Source organism: Oryctolagus cuniculus, chromosome 2 (genome assembly GCF_051225735.1).
Source record: "Oryctolagus cuniculus isolate XC-2025 breed Fujian yellow rabbit chromosome 2, ASM5122573v1, whole genome shotgun sequence".
Taxonomy (NCBI): domain Eukaryota; kingdom Metazoa; phylum Chordata; class Mammalia; order Lagomorpha; family Leporidae; genus Oryctolagus; species Oryctolagus cuniculus.
The window spans coordinates 128,678,654-128,701,621 of record NC_142868.1 but is presented as its reverse complement, the minus strand read 5'-3'; the positions used below and the strand labels follow the sequence as shown (position 1 = coordinate 128,701,621).

At 39.9% G+C, this 22,968-nt stretch overlaps 1 long non-coding RNA gene across 1 annotated transcript; it reads right to left on the bottom strand.

Moving 5' to 3' along the window:
* Nucleotides 1–4,006: 4,006 nt before the first annotated feature.
* Nucleotides 4,007–7,628, bottom strand: LOC127490303 (uncharacterized). Its single transcript, XR_007918199.3, has 3 exons — nucleotides 7,432–7,628; nucleotides 6,938–7,094; nucleotides 4,007–4,385 (listed from the first exon to the last, which is right to left on the bottom strand). It is a non-coding gene; the product is annotated as an uncharacterized LOC127490303 (long non-coding RNA).
* Between the last annotated feature and the right edge of the window lie 15,340 nt (nucleotides 7,629–22,968).

The following is a 22,968-nucleotide window of genomic DNA, read 5'->3' as shown; positions in this document are numbered from 1 at the left end:
CCACCCACAACCCTCCCAACTCCTGCTCCCTCTCCCATTCCATTCACATGAAAATTCATTTTCAGTTATCTTTATGTACAGAAGATCAATTTAGTATATATTAACAAGTATTTTTAACATATTTTGGATAAAATTGTCCATTTCATTAAATTTAAGAGTGGATCACTTCAGCTCATGTATAGTATTCTATTTAAGACCATTCTATAATGTGTTTTACTCTCTCTTCAAGTATATGTTGCCTATTCATTTGCTATTCTATTCAAAGCCATAATGAACATCCTCATATATCTATAGCTAGCCACCTGTCTATCTAAAACCTCATCTTCAGGTTTGATGCAAATTATTAAAGATGATCCAGAAAAGTCACTGTATTTCATTTTTTGATGATTCTTAATTGACTTTTTTTCCCAACATTATTTAATAGTCCATGGTTCTGTCACCTGGTACCATTGTTTCCTTCTGTAGGTATCACCTACATCTGTGATTTTCCAGCCATGACTTCTACAGATAACCTGGGCACCTATCTTGCTGAGAAGAAATGCTGTCATATTCAGCAAAGTCACATATTCAGCTTGCAAACTTTTTAAATTAAACACCCTGAATTGAGAGACTCAGGTTGCTGCACAAGATCCCTTGTGTTAATAAAATTCAAATTAAATGCAAGCTCTAGGCCAGAAGTAAAAGGCCATGGACAAGAAAAACAGTGCCAATTCTTTCCTCTTATCAAGTGAAAACGTGCTTTTCTCCACCTGGCTGGTTTTCCTGATTTTTCGTTCAACCCTCGGTCTCCAAACCATACATTACACACATGTAAGCACACATACACACAGACACATTCACCCCTTTTTCCCTAGCTATACCTATTTTGCTATCCCTGTCTATTTGTTGCACAAAGCAACTTCTTAAAAAGCTCTTTTCCTGGCAGCTGCTGATGTATGCAGTTGTTTGATAACTGGAAAATGGAATAAATTTACAAAATTTACAAATTTTGTAAACTGAGACTATCAAGAGGAAGCTACCCTCCATCCTACCTCTCAGCAATTCCAAATTCTATGAGTTCTTCAGGACATTCCCTCAAGGACCTCATTTCCTTTTCATTAAATTCCTAGGATGCTAGCTGATCAGTTAAGCATGTATAACACTCTTTGTCAAACGCTTTTTCAGGTTTCAGTATCTTCCCCCCATCAATATTATCAGTTTCTAAAGGCAAGAATTTTGTATTCTTTTTTTTTCTGTCTTGTTTTCTAGTATGCTTGTAAATAGTAGGCAGTTGGAGTGTCATAAACACTGACCAGAAGACTGCCCAAATAGTAGTTAGGTAAAGAGGAAAGACGTTGATCTAAAACTTACCCTCAGATTACTTAAAATTGTGTAGTGGCTTCAAGATACAAACATTTCCAACTTTAAAATGCACTCCACGTGGCTGACAAGTGATCATCATCTGTATCTAGACATAGAAAGGCAAACGGTGAATTATTTGACTTCCTGAATCACAGTGCTCTTTCTATTAATCCCCTTTAATTTATATAACACTTTCAACTTTTCAAACTTTTCAAAGAGTTTCTGTCCACATACATAATGCATCAGGAAAGAATTAAAGAGTTTTAAAGTCATGAAAGAACATTTCTGCTGGGAAAGTGGAGTTGAATATGAGCTGTGACTTTTTCTTATCAAGCATGCCTACTTTTTTCTCTTATTGCAGCTTTTTCATTTTTATACAGTTCTCATCTGTCCATTCACTTATTCCTTGGATGTACAGCTGAGTGTTCCAGGCACTGAGCTAGCCCTGAAGTTACTGTTATAAGTAAGCAGACAAAGATCTTGGGCTTATAGAACTTAATGAATCTGAAAGTTGAATGATAAAGTCAGAAACATGTCTACTACCACCACCATGTCCACCCTGGACCTTGTCATCACTTAGAAATATTTCAATTCTGAAATCTTAAGTCTGGTTTCTCCTTGGTAGCTCACCTCTGGCAACATCAAAAATTGTGAAGCAAATTCCCAAAAGGCCAATGCTGTGACCATAGCAAGACCTGTCGTGCTCAAAAATTCTCGATTCCCTGCTTAGCTTTCCTTTTTCGTATCCTCAGTCAGACCTCATGGTTTGTTGTCATTGTTCTTTCTCTTTTGTCTTCAAAGCTCAGTCACCTACTCTCCAAGTAAGCTTCAGTTTAATATAATCATTTAGTTTGGCTACATCTCTCCTGAGACTACTGAGGAAAATCAGACAACTATGCAGACTGGGTCTACTAAAAAGGCATCCCATCTCCCAGCCTCCATTCTCTCTCTCTCTCCCCCATCCAATGTATCACTCATCATCTATTTATCTTCTGTCTTTTATTTACTCACTACTTGAACCTTTTTCACAGATATACAGTCACTCCTTTTTCTTGTCCTTTTTTTTTCCCCCTTAAAGTCAAATACTGAAACAGAGTGTCTGCATTGATGGGAAACAAGTAACTGGAAATAGTATTCATTTATCTCTCTTTGGTCTCCAAATCTCTGTGATATGTTTTCAGCTCCAAGAAATTCATGAAACTGCTTCTCCAAAGGTTACTCATGGTGACATTCCTCCTAAAATCTGTCTGTCACTTTCAGTCTTACTGTCACTTCAGCATTTCAGTATCGTTCCTGAAAATGTGGCTTCTTGAACGTCCCTCGTGGACGCTTCCTCCTGACTGTTCCATCTCAGCCTTCCTTCGAGTTTTCTTCCTGCTATTCCTTGGATTGCCTTCCCAGCTTCAGCATTCCCCAAGCTCTCTCCTTTGCCCACTGCTCTCCATTCCCTCTTAGATGCTAATGTCCCCAAAATCTATTCTCAACTCAAAACTTTCCAGAACGTCAGTACCATCTGCCAGATGGACATATCCATTTGGATAACCAACAGTCATTGCAAGTCCCAAACATTCAGAACTGAACTGATCTTTTCCCTCAAATATTCTCCCCATAGATCCGTACCTAGTGCATAGTTTGAGGTTAAGCATGTTTTGAATGAGAGAACACTGAACGTAAAATCCATGACTAAGTTATCTAAAATAACAGTCCCTGGGTCTATCCAGCTCTCTCAATGGAGAATATCTCCTTAAACCCTTTTATTGCAATATAATTTTAAAATATGTTATCTCAAAAACTTAAAAAAAATAAAGAGAGGGAGGGAACAAGGGAAAATCACCATATTATTAGAACTGCATCTAGGAACTATAATGAATCTGTTAAAAATGAATTAAAAATTTAAAAACATTAAATAGCAAAAACAAACAAAACGCCAAAAAAACTAGAAACAAGCTTGGCATATGATCCAGAAGTCTCACTGCTGGGTGTATACCCAAAAGACTTGAACACAGTATATCAAAGAGATAGCTGCACCATCATGTTTGCAGCAGCACTGTTCATAACAGTCTAAATATGGAATCCACCAATGTGTCCATCATAAGAAAAAACAGCTAAATAAATGTGGTATATGTGTACAATGGAGTATTATCCAGCTGTACAGTGAAATTCTCTCATCTGCATCAAAGTGGTTGCAATTGGAGGACATTATGTTGAATGAAATAAACTGGACATAGAAAGATAAATACCACATGTTTTCCCTTAAATGCAGGAGCTAAAAAAAAATTTTTTTTGACAGGCAGAGTTAGACAGTGAGAGAGACAGAGAGAAAGGTCTTCCTTTTTCCACTGGTTCACCCCCAAAGTGGCCGCTATGGCTGGCACGTTGCGGCCAGCGTGTTGCGCCAATCTGAAGCCAGGAGCCAGGTGCTTCCTCCTGGTCTTCCATGTGGGTGCATGGCCCAAGGACCTGGGCCATCCTCCACTGCACTCCCGGGCCACAGCAGAGAGCTGGACTGGAAGAGGAACAACCGGGACAGAATCTGGCGCTCCAACCAGGACTAGAACCCAGGGTGTCAGCGCCGCAGGCAGAGGATTAGCCTAGTGAGCCGCGGCGCCAGCTGGAGCTAAAATTTTTTAAAAAATTAAAAAAAAAAAACATAATATTGTGAAGTGTACAGCAAAATATTTATTTGATAATTTATTTATTTTTAATTATCTGAAAGAATTACAGCCAAAGAAGGAGAAGCAGATGGAGAAAGGGAAAGGAGGAGAAATATCCTCCCTCTGCTGGTTCACTCCCCAAATGTCTGCAATAGCTAGGGCTGGGCAACGTCAAAGTCAAGAGCCAGAAATTCCAGTGGGGACTCTCAGGTGGGTTGCAGGAACACAAGTACTGAAGACGTTATCTTCTTCTTCCCAGGCACATTAGCAGTAAGCTGCATCAGAAGCAGAGCTGGGACTCCATCTTAGGCACTCCGATAGAGGAAGCAGGTGTCCCATGTAGTGACTTAACCTGCTGCACCACAATGCCCGTACCTCAATGGAGATTATCTGCATTTGAAAAAGAAAACTTATTTGACAACTTAGTTACAATTGGAGCTTAGAATAATTCAATTGATATTCACGTCATGGTTTGGAGCTTAGAACAATTCAGAGAATTCTTCATCTGAGATAAGCTTGAATATAAGGGATCCCCAAGCTAGAGTCCCCTCAAGTTTATACAGCAAATCGAGAGTGAAGTAGGCAGTCCACCCATTTTGTGGATTCCTGCATCAGTCAGGGTATCATAACTTGTCCTCACGGTCCACCAATTCACGGAACCTGGTCTTTGGAACTCACAGGTAAGATTTATTCGGATGTCTTTAACAAGTGATGGAATGATCCAATTCTTGGATTTACCCTATTAATTTGTTTAGCCTGTCAGCATAATTCTGATTGTTTAGTGCCATCGTCACAGGCTACAAGATCCAAAATAGGTGAAGCAGCTAATAAGTTAAGAAAACTCTGATTAAGTTCCATGAGGACTCAATGAGCTTTGTACAGGTTAATTGAATTTTTATAGATTAATTTCCCTTTCCGGATTCTAGGAGGTTGCTCTGTTTCAGAGCCCACTGCCAAACCAGTGATGGGAAAAATTAGAAATCCCACACTAAATCAATTGTCTCTGCTTTCATCTTGGCAATCTTAATGCACAAAACAGAAAACATGAAATGTGTATGGAAGAAACAATGACTGGTTTCTAGAGTTATATGGACATAGCTGTCACAATACAGTAAACTTCTGACTTAACAATAAATAATCACCAGGAGGATTTACTGACTCTAATACTTGAAGATTTCCAGAACTCAAGCAAAGTTTCAGGTGACCTGTAGTTATCACATTCCAAATCTGTCCATACCTAGATAGAGTTAAAAGAACAGGTCACGTAAGGGTTAAGCTCAGGCTACTCTGCACTGTTATTTATACTGGTAAATTACAAGCAGATGCAGGGGAAATATATTTACTTAAATTAATACGGTTTATTTTTATAACAGTTTTACATTTACAGATATATTAGAAGGAAGTGCAAAGCTCCCATTTATCCCCTCACACTCTGCCCACCCCTCACAGTTTCATATTTTATCAACTTGTTGCGTTACTGTGATATATTTTTTTACAATTGGTGAGCCAATACTGAAATATTATTATTAACTGAAGTCCATCAAATATCATCTGTGGATTTTGAGAAAAGTGTAACATTATCCATCTCTACAGTACCATACAAAATAGTTTCACTATCCTAAAAATCCCTGTGCTCTATTTTGTCCATCTCTTCTTCCTCATCCCTAACCCAAACTCCCAGCAACCACTGATATGCTCACAGTCTTCTTATTTGTTGCCTCTTTTAGAACACATGTATTTGTAATGAAATGGTCATATTCGGTCTTTGTAGATTAGATCCTTTTACTTCACTTAAGTTTCCCATGTCATTTCAGGGCTTTATGGTGCATTTCCTTTTGTTACAAAATAATATTCCATCAAATTGGTTAATGTACCATCACAAATTCCATCTAACCACCTAAGATCTAAAGATTTCACCTCTTAAATTTCCTTTTATCTATCTATCTATCTATTGATCTATCTATCTATCGATCTATCGATCTATCGATCTATCTATCATCTATTTAGAAAGGCAGAGAGACAGGGAGCCAGCTCGTCCATCCGTTGATTGACTCTCCAATTGCCCAAAACAGCCAGGACTGGGGCAGGCCAAACCCGGGATCTGGGAACTCAGTTCAGGTCTCACACTTGGTGGCAGGGACCCTACTGCTTGAGCCATCACTACTCTCTCCCAGGCTGCACATTAACAGGAAGATATAAGGGAAAACAGAGCTGGAACTCAAATATGGGGTTCAGGCATCCCCAACCACATCATAACCACTGCTTAACTCCACCTGCTAAATTTTTAAAATTTCATTAAACCCATATACTTGAAATTTTCTCATATACAACTAATTCAGGTCCTCATCATTTCCTCACAAACTAGTGTAATAGCCTGCTATTTGATCTCTCTGCTTCCCCCATGTCCTGCTCCAATCTATATTCTTCATTGTTGCTAGAGAGATCTTCCTGATACAGAAATCTTACCATGCCAGACTTCTGCTAAAATTATTTGATGATTCCTCACTTGTTTTGCATGACGGTCATATTTTTCATCCTCCTTCTCCAGATTCACCCCTGGCTCCTGCTTCTCTCACATTTCACCCCATGGTAACATACCATCACTTCTTGTGCAACATTTGTCCTGACTTTCACGAGGGCATTACTTTCACTCCTGAAACATCATGTTATTATCCCTAAGCAACTTTACTTGACTTCAGTTTGCTGAAACATTACACGTTACAAGATGCCTTTCCTGAAATTTCTTTCTCTCCTCTCCCTTCTTTCTAGACTGTGTCATGTTCCCTGTTCTGTGTTGCAACTAGCCTGCCTGTCTCCATTTTAGTTCCTCCTTATTGTTTCTTGTCAGACTTTCTTTTCAAATCTGTTTCTATTCTACGAGGGCAGAGATGCTTTACCATTTAATGCAGAGTGTGATGTATAACCTATTTCATAGTTATTACCTGAATGAATGAAACAGCAGATGTCCAAAGTCAAGTTGACTCCTGAATGGTCACAGAATTGAGCGCCTGCTTGAGAGACCTGACTCTCCTTGCAAGGACAGGTGCACATATGATGATTATAGTTGGCAGGAAGAGCCTGGAGTGGATTGCAGGAATCCTGGAATAGAGCAAATGCTATGTTCTTTCATATTCTTTCCAATATCTACAGAATATTTTTCTGCTCTGCAGTTGGCAAATATGATATTTCTCTATCACCTACTTCTCATCCCCCCTGTTTCTCCCTGAGCATAATCAGAATGCAGGAACTATGAAGCTGTCCCATTAGGAGACTACTTGAGTGGTCCCTTGCTTGGCTCTCTTGGAAGATGGAATTGTGAGTTCTGGATTTTCTTATTAAATAAGAACCTTTATCTTGAAGAGGTAGTTTATGTGCAAAGACTTAGTAAAATTAAACTCTAACCCACATCTCAGAAGAGCATGATGTCAATACCTACCTCTCATATTTCCCTTTCTTCTCTGCTCTCCATCTCTGGCTTGGGTTCCCCCTGCTCATTTTCCCCTGGACAGCGCTGGCCAGCATCATTGTTCCTTTCTCTGGGACAGGCCATTTACTTTCCTCAATGTTTAATGTTAAACTAGACCAGTTCTGTTCTCTGAAGAAACATAATATCAACTTTCGGTTCTCCTGTGTGACTCATCTGAAAAGTATCTGCAAGGAATGTGGGAGAAGCAGAGGAGAATTCTTTATCGTTTCCTTCTTTGGCGAATTTGGGCTATCTCTCTTGCCAGGAAACGTTAGCTGCTTTCTCAATGAAGATTTAGAAATTCTGATGAAAGGGCTATCTAGAAAAGCAAACAAATGTGACTACATAATTCCCTAAGACAGGACTGTTTTTTGAGAAAAACCCTTTCAAGTTCCTTGCAAATTTGTTCTACATTTTCTGATTGCTGAGAAAAGAAGGAAGCTAATATTAATTGAGTGCCTATTCGGCAGCAGGCATAAAGCTCAGTGATTTGCATAAATAGCTATCATTTCAATTTTCTCAACAACTATAATAATAATTTTGCCAACATTTATTGAGCTGTAATTATGTGTCAGGACCTCTGCTAACAGATTTATTTGTGCTATCTAATTTCAGCTTTAGAACCACTCATAATATAGGTACTTTTAAATTACCCTTGTTTTGCAGATAAGAATAAAACATTAAGACAAGTTAACAAACTTGCCTTGAAAACACAATTAGTAAAACAGACCTGAGATTTTTCTTAAGGGTCAGAAGAATCTGTGCCAAAGCCAGCAAGTACTGTGCTATAATGATTTTTAATTATGTAAGATAGGCATTATTATTATTCCCAGCTTACAATCCAAGGGTTTAAAAATAGACGGAAGGAGAGGTTTGAATACCAAGTTTGTCTAATCTTCAACTTGAGGCCTTTGACCCCAAGAGTGACATAACAGAGACTGGGAGACCTGATTCAATATTGTGTCTTGGTGGAGTGGGACCTTGTAGATGAAAAGCAGGTTAGAGAACACCACATATTGCCATCACAGGAACCACCCAGGATTTTCTCTCCAGCCCTCTGGATATCTCATTGTTTTGTAAATACAAATTCTTTCTAATTTTGTCTTGATGTTTCTCCTAGGAGACCTAGGAGAGCAGCTGGAACCATAGCCCTGCCCTTTCAAGGCTCCAATGCCAGTAGTCGTAGATATTTAGAGTGTGTCTTTCCCTGGATACATCTTTATCCTGGGTGACAAGGAAAAAATTTCCCTGAATACATCTTTATCCTGCGTGACAAGGAAAAAAGTTCTCACAGGAGATTTTTTGTTGGCAGATGTTATTGTGGCTCTTGTCTGACATGGGTTAAGAGCATTTCTACCAAGACACACTCTTTAGGAAAGCTCTAAATGAAAAATAAGTTAGCTTCAGCTGCATCAGTCAGGTGTGTTGGTCAGTGCAACAAACTACATGAAGTAACAGAAGCAGTTAACTTACTTACCAAACAGACCAAGAGAAAAGAGGCAGCACACCTCACAGAAGCAACAGGAAATGAAGGATATCAAGGACACACACACAGCCAGCAGGTGAGGAGCAAGAGCGGCGGAGAAGGACCCATGACCAGAGTTCTTACAGGTGTCCAGGGAGTTACCCACACAGGCTTCGCTCTGGAACTTCTGCTTGGTGGGTTTACAGCAAGCAGGCCTGTGTTCCCTGGAAATGGAGTGATTGAGAAGTAGCCACTGCTGCATATCTATGAAGCTCACGTGGGATGTGGATCTGAGTGGGTTATATGAGACTGTCCTCTAGAGAGGTCCTATGAGACAAACATCTGAATTGATCACCTTGAGTGACTGGGAGGAGATAGAGAATTGGAAACTCTACAAAGGTGACTGAGCCCTACTTGTGGAATGAGAAAGCTAATTGATATTCATAAGGAATGCCAAGGCAATATAAACATTGCAAATACTAGCTGATAGAATCAAAAAGGGACAGAATGATCCAACATGGGAAGTGAGATACACAGCAGACCCATAGAATGGCAAATGTCCTAACAGCACTCTGGCCTCAGAATCAGCCCGTAAGGCATGCGGATCCGGCTGAAATGCCCATGAGAGTATTTCAGGCATGGAAAGCCAAGACACTCTGGGGAAAAAAAAAAAACCTAAATGAAAGATCTCCACGAGTGAGATCCCAGTGGAAAGAATGGGTCATCAAAGAAGGAGGTACCTTTCTCTGAAGGGAGGAGAGAAATTCCACTTTGATCATGGCCTTGTCTAAATATGATCATAGTCAGTGAACTCAGGGGGCTTCCATAGCCTTGGCAGCTCATGACAAGAGCCTAGGGTGATTACTGATGCCATAAACAAGAGTGTCAATTTGTTAAGTCAACAACAGGAGTCACTGTACACTTACTCCTCATGTAGGATCTCTGTCCTTAGTGTGCTGTACATTGAGGTTTAATGCTATAACTAGTACTCAAACAGTATTTTTCACTTTATGTTTCTGTGTGGGAGCAAACTGTTGAAATCTTTACTTAATGTATGCTAAACTGATCTTCTGTATATAAAGAGAATCGAAAATGAATCTTGATGTGAATGGAAGGGGAGAGGGAGTGGGAGAGGGGAGGGTTGCGGGTTGGAGGGACGTTATGGGGGGGGATGCCATTGTAATCCATAAGCTGTACTTTGGAAATTTATATTCATTAAACAAAAGTTTAAAAAAATTCACTTTTTGTTTATTCACAGTAGATGTTGGTGCAGAAACGGAATGGGGATATTGGCACAGCCACCACAGAGCAGTAACTCAATGTGTAAATTTGGTTGGATCACAGAAAGATAAAGTGGATTCCAAAGCAATTTCCACTCTAGTGTTTTCACTTGCTTTCAGTAATTGAACTTTAAAGCCTACCCAGATGAGGCAAACTGTTGCCTCCTGGAGAAGTCACCTGTCAGAAAAATAGGCTAGCCCGAGTGTCCCAACAGACCTTGATTACATACTCCTAATCCAAAGGTTGAGTGTACCCTATGGAAAAACAGAAAAAGTATTCTCTCTCAATGATGCCTTTTCTTTTAAAATAGATGACTTTTCTGTAAGAACTCAATACATAAGTTTTATTAACTCAATAAATTTCTGCTTGGGTTACAAAGATTAAAGATTGAGCAAAGCCATATTGGTAACCAACTTAGTTAATAGGAATCTGACACAGAGTTTTAGGTCATAGGGGAGCCATGTAGGATTTTTAACATGGGACCTAGGCTCACCGCAACTCTATGCAGTGAGGCATTCACAAATTAGTTGCTGAATAACTTGTGGGTTTCATTACCTACCAATGTGTAAGGCATCTATAAAATGAGCTTTAGAGTAAAACCCACAGTGAGATTTCTACCTTTGCAAAGAAGTTAAAGCCATCTTAAGTATGACAACCCAAAATGACAAAGGGATATCACAGCAGCATTTAGTACAAAGTCTATGAGGACGGGCACACTGCAAATCAAGGAAACTGTGTGTACAGGGACCAAAGAGTACGCTTCAGGTTACTAGTCATAGAAATTAAGAAAAGTCACTTTTAAATACAAACTTGACTTATCTATTTGGACAAAATTGAATTTTTATATGATATAAAAGGTAAGTAAACATATATGTTTACAACAATATTTAAAAATGAATTAAAATGCAATACAGGGACAAGTATTTGGTTCAGCAGGTAGAATACCACTTGGGACACCTGCATTCCATATTGGAGTGCCTGAGACCAAGTCCCAGATCTGCTTTGGATTCTAGTTTCTTGCTACTGCACCTCATAGGAGGCAATCCTTTGGGATTTACCCAAAGGAATTTAAATTGGCAAACAAAAAAGCGGTCTGCACCCTAATGTTTATTGCGGCACAATTCACAATAGCCAAGACCTGGAACCAATCTAAATGCCCATCAAAGGTAGACTGGATAAAGAAATTATGGGATATGTACTCTTTAGAATACTATACCGCAGTAAGAAACAACGAAATCCAGTCATTTGCAACAAAATGGAGGAATCTGGAACACTTCATGCTGAGTGAAATAAGCCATTCCCAAAGGGACAAATACCATATGTCCTCCCTGATTGGTGACAACAGACTGAACACCAAAAAGGAAACCTGTTGAAGTGAAATCAACACTATGAGAAACGGTGACTTGATCAGCATAGCCCTGACTGTTAATGAACAACTTAATACATTATCCCTCTTAGTAGTTTTTTTGTCTGCTCTACTTAATATGACTGGTTTAATTCTGTAATTAATACACAGTTATTCTTAAGTGTTGAAACTTAACTGAAATGTGATCCCTGTTAAACATAAGAGTGCGAATAAGAGAGGGAAGAGATGTACAATTTGGGACATGCTCAGGCTGACTTGCCCCAAATGGTAGAGTTAGAAACATACCAGGGGACTCCAATTCAATCCCATCAAGGTGGCATGTACCAATGCCATCTCACTAGTCCAAGTGATCCATTTCAGTTCACAATTGATCAGAATGAAAGGACTAAGAGTCAAAGGGAGCACATAAGCAAGTCTAGTACCTGCTAACACTAACCGATAGAATAAATAAAGGGGAGAGTGATCCAACATGGGAAGTGAGATACTCAGCAGACTCATAGAATGGCAGATGTCCTAAATAGCACTCTGGCCTCAGAATCAGCCCTAAAGGCATTCGGATCTGGCTGAAAAGCCCATGAGAGTATTTCAGGTATGGAAAGCCAAGACACTCTTGGGGGGGGGGGGAGCCTAAATGAAAGATCTCTGTGAGTGAGATCCCAGTGGAAAGAACAGGTCTTCAAAGAAGGAGGTACCTTTCTCTGAAGGGAGGAGAGAACCTCCACTTTGACTATGACCTTGTCTAAACAAGATAAGAGTCGGAGAACTCAAGGGGCTTCCATAGCCTTGGAAACTCATGACTGGAGCATGGGGAGATTACTGAGGCCATAAACAAGAGTGTCGATTTGTAAAGTCAACAACAGGAGTCACTGTGTACTCGCTCCTCAGGTAGGATCTCTGTCCTTAGCGTGCTGTACATTGAGACTTAATGCTATAATGAGTACTCAAACAGTATATTTCACTTTGTGTTTCTATGGGGGTGAAAACTGTTGAAATCTTTACTTAATGTATACTAAACTGATCTTCTGTAAAAAAAAAAGAAGAAGAAGAAGAAGAAGAAGAAATTATCAATTCCCAACTTGACTCTCGCTGGGATTAAACATGACAATAGGTCTGATCTGATCTCATCATCATTTAAAAAATCATCTATTATTTTCCACTTTATGTTTCTGTGTGGGAGCAAACTGTTGAAATCTTTACTTAATGTATGCTAAACTGATCTTCTGTAGATAAAGAGAATCGAAAATGAATCTTGATGTGAATGGAAGGGAAGAGGGAGTGGGAGAGGGGAGGGTTGCGGGTGGGAGGGACGTTATGGGGGGGGAGCCATTGTAATCCATAAGCTGTACTTTGGAAATTTATATTCATTAAATAAAAGTTAAAAAAATAATAATAATAAAAAAATAAAGTAGTTGGGTCTCTGTCATCCATGTGGGAGACCCACATTGAATTTTGGACTCTGAATTTTGGTGTAGCCCAGGCCAAGTGGTTGCAATTATTAGGGGGAGTAAATCAGCAGATGAGAAATTACTGTCTATTTTTCTCTTTCTGCTTTTAAAATAAATAATGAACACATAAATAAAAATTTTACAAAAAAAAATACAGACTGGGTGTAACAGTGGTTAAGTGGCCCCTTGGTACACCCATAATCCATTTCAGAGTGCCTGGGTTCCTCTAGCCCTTCCTCCCCCTCTGGCTTCTTGCTGATGCATTCCCTGGGAGTCAGCAAGTGATTGCTCAAATAGTTGGGTCACTGCCACTCACCTGGGAGACCTATATTGAGTTCCTAATTTCCAGCGTCATTCTGGCACAACCCTAAACATTGTGGAGTAAACCAGTGGATGAGAGCAGCCCCCCAAAAACTTTCTCTCTGCCTTCCAAATAAATCAATGCTTCTTTGTAAAAAGATAAAGTACATTTCCATGAATTTTTGAAGATCCTTTGTATATATGTAAATTCAAGTTCACATATGTGGATTTGAATCCAGTTATACAATTTATGGAACTATGCTTTTAAATTATTATTATTATCTGCAAGTCACAGAAGAGATTTCTTATCCACTGTTTCTCTTCCCAATTGCCTAAAATATCTATGGCTGGGTCAGGAAGAAGCCAGGAGCCCAAAACTCATTTAGGCTTCCCATGTGGATGGAAGGGACACATGTACATGTGCTGCCTCCCAAAAGGATGTACAATATTAGGAAGCTGGAATCGGAGGCTGAGCCAGAACTAAACCTAACAGTCTGATATGGGTTGCTGCCATTCCAGTCAGCACCGTAATTGCTGCAACAAATGGCAGCTCTGTCACTTTATCTTCGTTTGTCTGTGCAGTCTGGCTTCCCTATTTTGTTACAGTCTTTCCTCCTTTTGCTTCTTTAGTCTTGCCACATTGCTCAGTTATTAGCTTATATTATTGGTTACAACATTAATACTGTTTTATATAGAATGAATTCCTGTTTTTCAGGGCAACATTTGTTCTGAGACTTATCTATGTTGATATCTACAAATTTATCAATATAGAATAATCCATGTTCAGTTAAAATGCAGAGCATTTCTGTTAACTATTGAATCAACACTTCATTTTTCCACAAAAACACATTTTGATGTGTTTATCACACATTTTGTTTATCACATTTTGATGTGATATAAAGTTGCTTTAAATTACTAGCTATTGTAAGCAGTGCTGTGATGAATATTCTTGTTTACTTATTTGCATCCTTGTTATATATATGAGTTTTTCTAGATATCATACCCAATATTTGACACATATATGTAATTTTAATACTTTCAAGTAATTATCCAGATTATTTTATTAATAAATTCTTGTTCTCAACATTCTCATCAGAATCTGACTTTATCTCACTTTAATTTTTGTACATCAAATGAGTATAAGGTATAGTACTGCTATTTCAATTTGCAGTTCTTTGACAGTTAGTGAGAAGGATCACCTCCTTAGATGGACATTATCCATTCCGGTTTTGCTTTTGTGGATTGCCTGCTCATATTTTGCCCTGTTTTCTTTTGGGATTATTACATTTCTTGTGCTGATTTGTAGCCATCCCATATAGTCTAAATATTATTCCTTTATTTGTTAAATATGAAAATGTCCTCTCTCGTTCTTACAACTATTGGCTATTTAATTTTGACATGTTCAAATCTATAAAATGTTGCTTTTTCTAGTTTTTGTCTTTGGTGTCTTGCACAAGAAATGATTTCCCTTTCCCATTTCTTATGGTTTGGATAATCATTGGAGTGTTCCCCAAAGTCCCATGAATCAAGTGTTTTGTCTCCAAAGTCTTATGTTGATCATCAATGGATTAATACTAATGAGTAATGGATTAAGGGAGAAGGCTTGATCTGATTATGGCATATATGAGATGGGCCCAGTGAGAGGTCGTCAGGTTCCGGGGATGTCCTCAGAAGGTAGTTCTTAAGAGAGGGTTTTGTTTCTGCTTTCGAAGGTGCCAGGTGATCCACCCTTGCATATGTGCCACCATCACATGCCAGACTAACAAGACCGTCTGATCTTGGACTTTGGACCTCAAAAACTGTAAGCCAAAAATAAACTTTTTTTTTTCTTAAGTATCATCTCTATGCTATTTTACTTAAAATATCAAAAGTTGTCTACTATACTGCTCTATATCTTCTGTAAATGATTTTCCAGTTTTAATTTTAATGTTTTTATTTTTAATCTACCTGGAAATTAATTGTATTTACTATTTTGGATGTACTGATTTTACCTTTCTCCATATTGTGAACATCCTTCTTGAAACCGTGTATCAACCGGTACCCCTCCTGATGCTTCGTGTGGTCTCCGTTATTGAATAGAGCACTTAAAACATATTTGGGTGCATTTCCAGATGACTCAGATTATTGTGCTCTGTTTTCCTGTGATCCATTTCTCTATTGTTTTAATTACTTGTTGTTCATCTGTTACAGTATATTATGATGTTGATTTTTTGAAATTTTTATTAATATAGAGAGAACATATTTCAGTATTTCACAGTTATCATTTTAAGAATATAACATATGGCCGGCACTGTGGCTGACGGTTAATCAACCGCCTGCTGCGCCAGCATCCCATACAGGTGCTGTTTCTAGTCCCGGTTGCTCCTCTTCCAGTCCAACTCTCTGCTGTGGCCCGGGAAGGCAGTGGAGGATGGCCCAAGTGTTTGGGCCCTGCACCCACATGGGAGACCAGGAAGAAGCACTTGGTTCCTGGCTTCGGATCAGCGCAGCACTGGCTGTAGCAGCCATTTGGGGAGTGAACCAATGGAAGGAAGGCCTTTCTCTCTGTCTGTCTCTCTCACGGTCTAACTCTATCTGTCAAAATAATAAAAAAAGAATATAACATATTTCCCTCCTTCCTTCCCATCTTACTCCTTCCTTTTTTTTTAATTTTTGCAATAACATACTTTCAATTTACTTTATTTTTTTTTTTTTTTATTTTGACAGGCAGAGTGGACAGTGAGAGAGAGAGACAGAGAGAAAGGTCTTCCTTTGCCGTTGGTTCACCCTCCAATGGCCGCCGCGGCCGGCGCGCTGCGGCCGGCGCACCGCGCTGATCCGATGGCAGGAGCCAGGAGCCAGGTGCTTTTCCTGGTCTCCCCATGGGGTGCAGGGCCCAAGCACCTGGGCCATCCTCCACTGCACTCCTGGGCCACAGCAGAGAGCTGGCCTGGAAGAGGGGCAACCGGGACAGAATCTGGCGCCCCGACCGGGACTAGAACCCGGTGTGCCGGCGCCGCTAGGTGGAGGATTAGCCTATTGAGCCGCGGCACCGGCCTCAATTTACTTTAAAATTGAGTTTCAATATCTACTTTGATTAACTTGGGGAAAATTGAGATATTTTTAATATTAAATCCTTACTTACATAAATATTATGTTTTTCCTCATGATCTTAGCACTTTTATGTTTTTAATAACATTTTATAAATGTATGCATAAAATCTACATATTTTACTAATACATTCCTGTATTTTTATAATTTTATTTTGTAAATGTTGTCTTTCAATTATATTTTCTAGTTAGTAGTTGCCACAATTAAAATACTATTGGCTTTGTATGTTAGCTTTTTATATAACAGCCTTTTATCTAACTTACCTATTTATCTATTCATCCTTTTGAGTTTTCAAGGAAGGATTGTTATGTGAAAGGGCCGTAATTGTGAAATTTTTGCCTCATGCTTTCAAGTACCTAGTACCTAAACTATTTGTTGTATTGTTTGGGGTCTTACTGTATTTGACAGAACTTCCAATATTATACTAAAGAGTAATAATGATAATAAAATCATTTCTAGCTTTAAATAAATGTTTCTGTTTGCTTCGTCATGCTTGCTATAGATTTTTGTAAGTATCTTTTAGTGGTGAGAATTTTTTTTTTTTTTTTTTACAGGCAGAGTGGATAGTGAGAGAGAGGGAGAGAAAGGTCTTCCTTTTCCGTTGGTTCACCCTCCAATGGCCGCTGCGGCCAGCGCACCATGCTGATCTGAAGCCAGGAACCAGGTGCTCCTCCTGGTCTCCCATGAGGTGCAGGGCCCAAGCACCTGGGCCATCCTCCACTGCACTCCCGGGCCACAGAAGAGAGCTGGCCTGGAAGAGGGGCAACCGGGACAGAATCTGGCAGCCCAACTAGGACTAGAACCCAGTGTGCCGGCGCCACAGGTAGAGGATTAGCCTATTGAGCCGTGGCACCGGCCAGAAAGTATTTTAAAGAACTTTCATTTTTAAATCAAATGAAAGTGCTGAATTATGTCATATGCTTTTCCATATTATGTCATATGCTTTTCTATTATAAATGCTGTTGGTTATTAGGTATCAAGAGTGTTTTCAGACTGGTCCTCTCCTCCAAAGGCTGACTAAGCATTGTCCCTGCCCAGACAGTTACTGATTGTTGTTCTTGTGGAAAATTAGATGAGAATTTTAAAAAGCTTGGATTATGTATCTGATTTTTAGGAAAAATAGTTTTTTTTGAATTCTGTAAAGATAGTACAGAAATTGAGACACTGAGAAAATTAAAGAACCATGGCCTACAGAACTTGTAGCAGATTAGAGGAAGAAGGGAGAGTGAGGGCAGCAGACATACTGTGATGAGGGAGACTTCCAGAACAGTATTTTTAAAGAAGAATGGCTTCCTGTTACAATGTCTTTTTCTGGATAATTGCAAAATTTTAATTTTTCTACATTTCCTTCTTGTTCTCAGGTTTGTTTGTGGTGCCCATCCTGAGACTGGGCTACAAAGTAGTTCAGTTTTAGCAATTTATACCTCAGTTTAGAAGTTCCCAATTTTTATACTTGTGAAATTTGTGGTATAAAGCAAACAGAGTCTGTCCCTACTAGTCCTTAGTCATTAAAATGTGAACAACCTCCTTCCACATTTCTCATCTCCAATTCGGGTTCAATCCCTTTTCTCCTATCTTCAACATCTCAGTGACCTCATGCTATTCTACAGCTTCTACAAAGCCCTTCTCAGTGCCCACCCCAAGTCTTCTCACTTACATCTCCTCTACTCATCTACTCTACTCATCATCTTCCTCCAGCAAAGCTGACTATCAAGTTGTCTCATTTGCAGAAGCAGTCTTCGTACCCCTGGCATGTAGATGAAAGCTGCTAAGTCTTTGCTAAAGAAGTAGTTACACTTGCAACGTACCATGTATTGTCTCCCAGCTGGCAGTGCCATTTAATCCAGACATAAGGTTTGAATTGAAATATAAACCTTTAGTCAACAAAGGTAGAAATGCATATATAGCCAGCTGACATCCTAGAGAATTTCCGGTGGTAACACACAGTCAATGCCTTTTTGTTCAGTTGTGAAATAAACTGTGTAGCCTTTTGTGCATATGTGAAATCTTTCTGCTGATCCTTCATAAATGAGGTGATCTGTTTTTCTCAACAATGAGGCCAGAATAGACTGAGAAAGCCATACTCAACTAATGTCATTCATTCATTTATTCATTTAGCAAGTACTTACAGAGTACTTTGTGTGTCAGTAGTTATTATGATGGATATCTGCTAAATGTTAGACTGTATTTAAATTAAAATTCAAGCAACATTTGGGGTAGGAAAATTATTTCTTAACCAAATTTAAGAGGTCTATATTTGAAAACCTGTCCAGAATGGAGGAAACTGAAGACTATAGATTGTAGATAAAGCCTTTGGTAAAAAAGGTGTTCCACATTGAGTTTAAAGAATATTCTTGACCTTAATTTTCAGTGCGAAGTATTCAAAGCTGGGCATTTGCCACAATTCTAATATTGCCTCAAAGATGAGTTGCATGAATCACACAGCTATCTCATCAAAAAGAAAAGGAAATAAGTGTGTGTTTTATCCTGATAGATTTTCCCATCTTAAATTCAATCACTTTCATTCCTCCACCCTTCTTTCATTTTTTTCTTTTTTCCCTTAAAACTAGCTAGCTAGCTTCTTAATACCTGTGTACAGCTAGTATTGAACTTTGCCTTTTTGTAATTAGTGCTTGTGCACAGAGCAATTAATTAGATGACAGCACTGGCAATGTTTGTACCTCACTCATGAAATTAAAGGACCGGAATGCTAATGTCTAGAAAAAGAATTACCTCAGTGACTTTGATTAATTTTCTGTAAACCCTCAAGCACAGGGGCTGGCAGTGTGTTGTAACTAGTAAAGCTGCAGCCTGCAATGACAGCATCCCATATGGTTGCCAGTTCGTGTCCTGGCTGCTCCAGTTCCAATTCAGCTCCCTGCTAATGACCTGGGAAAAGTAGTGTAAGATGCCCAAGTCCTTAGGCCCATGCCACTCATGTGGGAGACCTGGATGTCACCCCTAATTCCTGCTTTGTCTTGGCCTAGCCTTGAACATTGCAGCCTTCTAGGGAGTGAAGCAGTGGATGGAAGATCTCTCCTTTTCTCTCTTTATCTCTTTCTTTCCCTCTCTCTAACTCTGACTTTCAAATATATAAATGAGTCTTTAAAAAAAAACCCTCAAGCACTTCAAGAGACACAATTCATTTACTCTCACCTCCTTTTTGTGAACAAAAGTTTGAGTGTAGATTGAACAATCTTCACATATTTGTATAATTGCTTCTGAGACAAGAAATTCGTATGGTAGTTTGAATTGACCTCTCTAGTCCATGGTTTCAGAGACTTCTCCAAACATATCAGTCCAGTCACATTCCACTGTTAAAGTCTGATGTGTTTACAAGAAACACAACACTTCCTGGCAGACACACAATATTAGGAAAAACAAATAAACAGGTCCTATATTCGAAGAACTATGCTGAGTGTTTTGCATGCATTATTTCATCGGATCCACATAATAATACTATGAGGTAGATACAGTTATTATCTCTTTTATGTGGTTGTGGATATGATATACAGAGATGAAGAACAATTTAACTAGTAGGACCCTCAGCTTGGAAGTTGCAGAAGTGGAACTCCAATCTGAGGATCCTCCAAAGCTCATGATCTTGAAAAATCCTCCTCCCTGACTCCCAATACTCTACCCATGGGTCTCTAGCACATTAGCTGACATGACAACAAGTGCTTGACTGAAGGAAGCACAGGACAAGATCCAGAAAATCAGAAAGAGACATGCAGGGCCTTTTTCCTGGGGTCAAGGAGAAAGGGACAGCTTGGCTTTGGGTACTGTCCCTAAAGCCAGTCATGGTTTGTCCCTGAGTTGGGCAGGATGACCCTTGCCTGGAAGAAAGGAGAAAAAGTGCAGGAAGAAACACTGGAGAAATTCTGAAATGGAACTCTCCGCATGTGACTAGTTGGAGATGAGAAAGACCCAGTTTGAGACCCAGCTTCAATGTTTGACCAGGAGCCCTCTATGATGGTAACTGCTAAGTTCTGATGACCACCAGGAGTTCTTGTGTGTACATTTGGAAAAAGAATGAGGCGTTGTTCTGTCCTGATAGACAGGTGGAAGTTCAGCTTTCTAGCCTTTAAGAGCTGAAAGGTCTCAGACTAGACCCTGCAGTAACACACCAGAGATGAGAACTAGAAATCCCATGGGCACTGCATCAGGGACATCTCGGACCTTCTGCCACACAAGCAATGCTGTTGGCATTGAAGTTCTCTTATGTTAACCCAAGAGATACTTTAGGTCCATGGTATTTGGAGCTCACTCTAAACTACCTCTCAGTTACAAAGTGTATGGGCTTAGTTATGCTGAAGTTTGAATAGCGACTAAAGAAATTCTCCAAGGTGGAGTAGAGTGCAGTGCAGAATTGTATTGAGGACTCAGTAGTAATGAGGCTCAGGGAATGGATGACAATGGTGTGGGATCATTTCAGTGGCCCTTCCTCTCAGGAGCATGGGCCAAAGTCCTATTTTAGGAGACATATTCTACTGCCCAATTTTAACATTTTTTACAGAAATAAGCATTGTTCCATGGGCTCAAGTCTTCGGTTTGTCTTATACTTTGTTTTACTGGGATAGGATGCCTCTACCAGATTCTATAAATGGTTTCCAATTCCTTACTCTGAGGAAGGGTATACTATATATCACCCAGACATTTCAGTTACTTTCTTGTACTGAAGCACACATGAAGGTCACATTAGGCTCAAAGGCCTAATTGGTTTTAGCCTGTTGTTTTAGCTTCATTATGAATGTCAGAGTTAGAAATCAGAAAAGCAATTAGGATGATTTCTTTCACTGAGTTACTGTTCAGGAGTAATGGATGCTCCCTGTGCCTACAGTGCTTTTTCCTTCTTGCTGCCTCTCTCCCCCACTCTCTCTTTCACTTCTGAACTTCTGTAGTGATTTGCAAGCTAAGGTGGTCATATCATCCTTGTTATCTCCTTTTTGTTTCTTGACTTACTTGACTTTTTAAAAATTGTTAAGAGGCTGGGAAGAAGATGGCAGCTGAGTAAGATGATCTAGTGACCTGCTCTCCATAGGTATGCCAATCCAAACAGCTATTCTCACACAAAATTTCTGTCAGAAGAGCTACAAAAGCCAAGGGAGAGACCCAAATGCCTTGTTGTTGAATAATAATAAGAAGCAGAAAGTCAATTTTAGAAAACTGGAAGGGAAGAGTTGCCTAGGTCACTCCTCCCATAGCTCCAGGGAGCACAGTGTAGAGAATGAGGATGCCTCCATGGGGGAGGCAAAGGGAATTGAATTCCAGTAGCAGGTGTACTGTGAAAAAATTCAGAGTCCCACAGCCCCTGCAGCCCAGCCTATACTTAAAGACTATTTGGATTTCCCAAAGCCAGACAAGTCCATTATACCTACTGCACATGCAGTCAGAGATTGGAGCAAGACTGTAACTGCTATGCAGAGGGCGGAAGAAGGAGTTTAAGATCTTGCCTTGGAGCTCAGAGGTGAGTCTAATGCTCAAGTCCTAGCACTTTATAAAGCCCAAAGGTCCCTATCTCTAGGCCAGGCCAGTGCTCCGGGAAAGAACCTCTGGACTTGTCCAAAATAGAGCAGAGACCTGCAATTCTTTGGGATGGACTTATTCTGGCATGTGTCACTGCCAGGCTTGGGGAACTGACATGTACCCCCAGGACTTCATGGGGCATGGTGACAGTGGCATCAGGTGTGACTGAGGAGGCAACTATTACTGACCTCCTCCAACTTCGGGAAGACAACGAGGAATCATGGAACTCAGTGATGGGCTGGTAGATCCTATCACAGTACAGATCCCAGTGGTCCCCTTCCCAGGACAAGTTCTTGTAGGCTCAGTCTCTAGGCTTACCTGAGTACCAGGTGGAAACTTGTGCCTTTGTGATACAGACTTGTTTCAGCATGTGTCACTGCCTACTACACATGGTCTGATATGCACCTCCAAGATTGCACAGGACGTGATGACCATGAGATCCAGGTGTGACTCACCTAGTAATTCCTGGGCAGCTGAATGGCTGTCTCTATGACTGGTACTACATCTTTGATTAGACAGTAATGGACTATAGGACTGTTTTGAGATTCAGTGCCAAACTGGTAAGACCCAACATTGAGCCGATCTTAACTGTCCCCTTTTCCAGGTCAGTGTCTGCAAAATAGAGCCTCTAAACCTGTTTCATTGCCAAGTGGAGTTCTGTGACCCTTGCTGATCAGTTTTATATTCCAGCCAGAGTCACCAATGGCTAGTAAATGTGGCATCATGCAGCGAGTCTAGCTCAGTAGCAGATAGACCACTGCAGGGTGGGTTTCAGTGGACTTGAGTTGTGATCAAGCATCCTGACATTTGGGGTAGACAGCCCTAGGAATATGACCCTATTCCAGCTTAGGAAAAGGCCTGTAGTGATCTACTTTCCCGTTTTAGGTACTTCCTCACTTAATCTAAAGAACATGCCAACTGCAGATTTGGGAGAAATCTGAACTTGGGGTGTGTTGCAGATAAGAAACATTGAAAAAACCAACCATGGATCTGGGGAAAGCCTCAACTGAGGGTGATGTAGTGTGAAAATAACA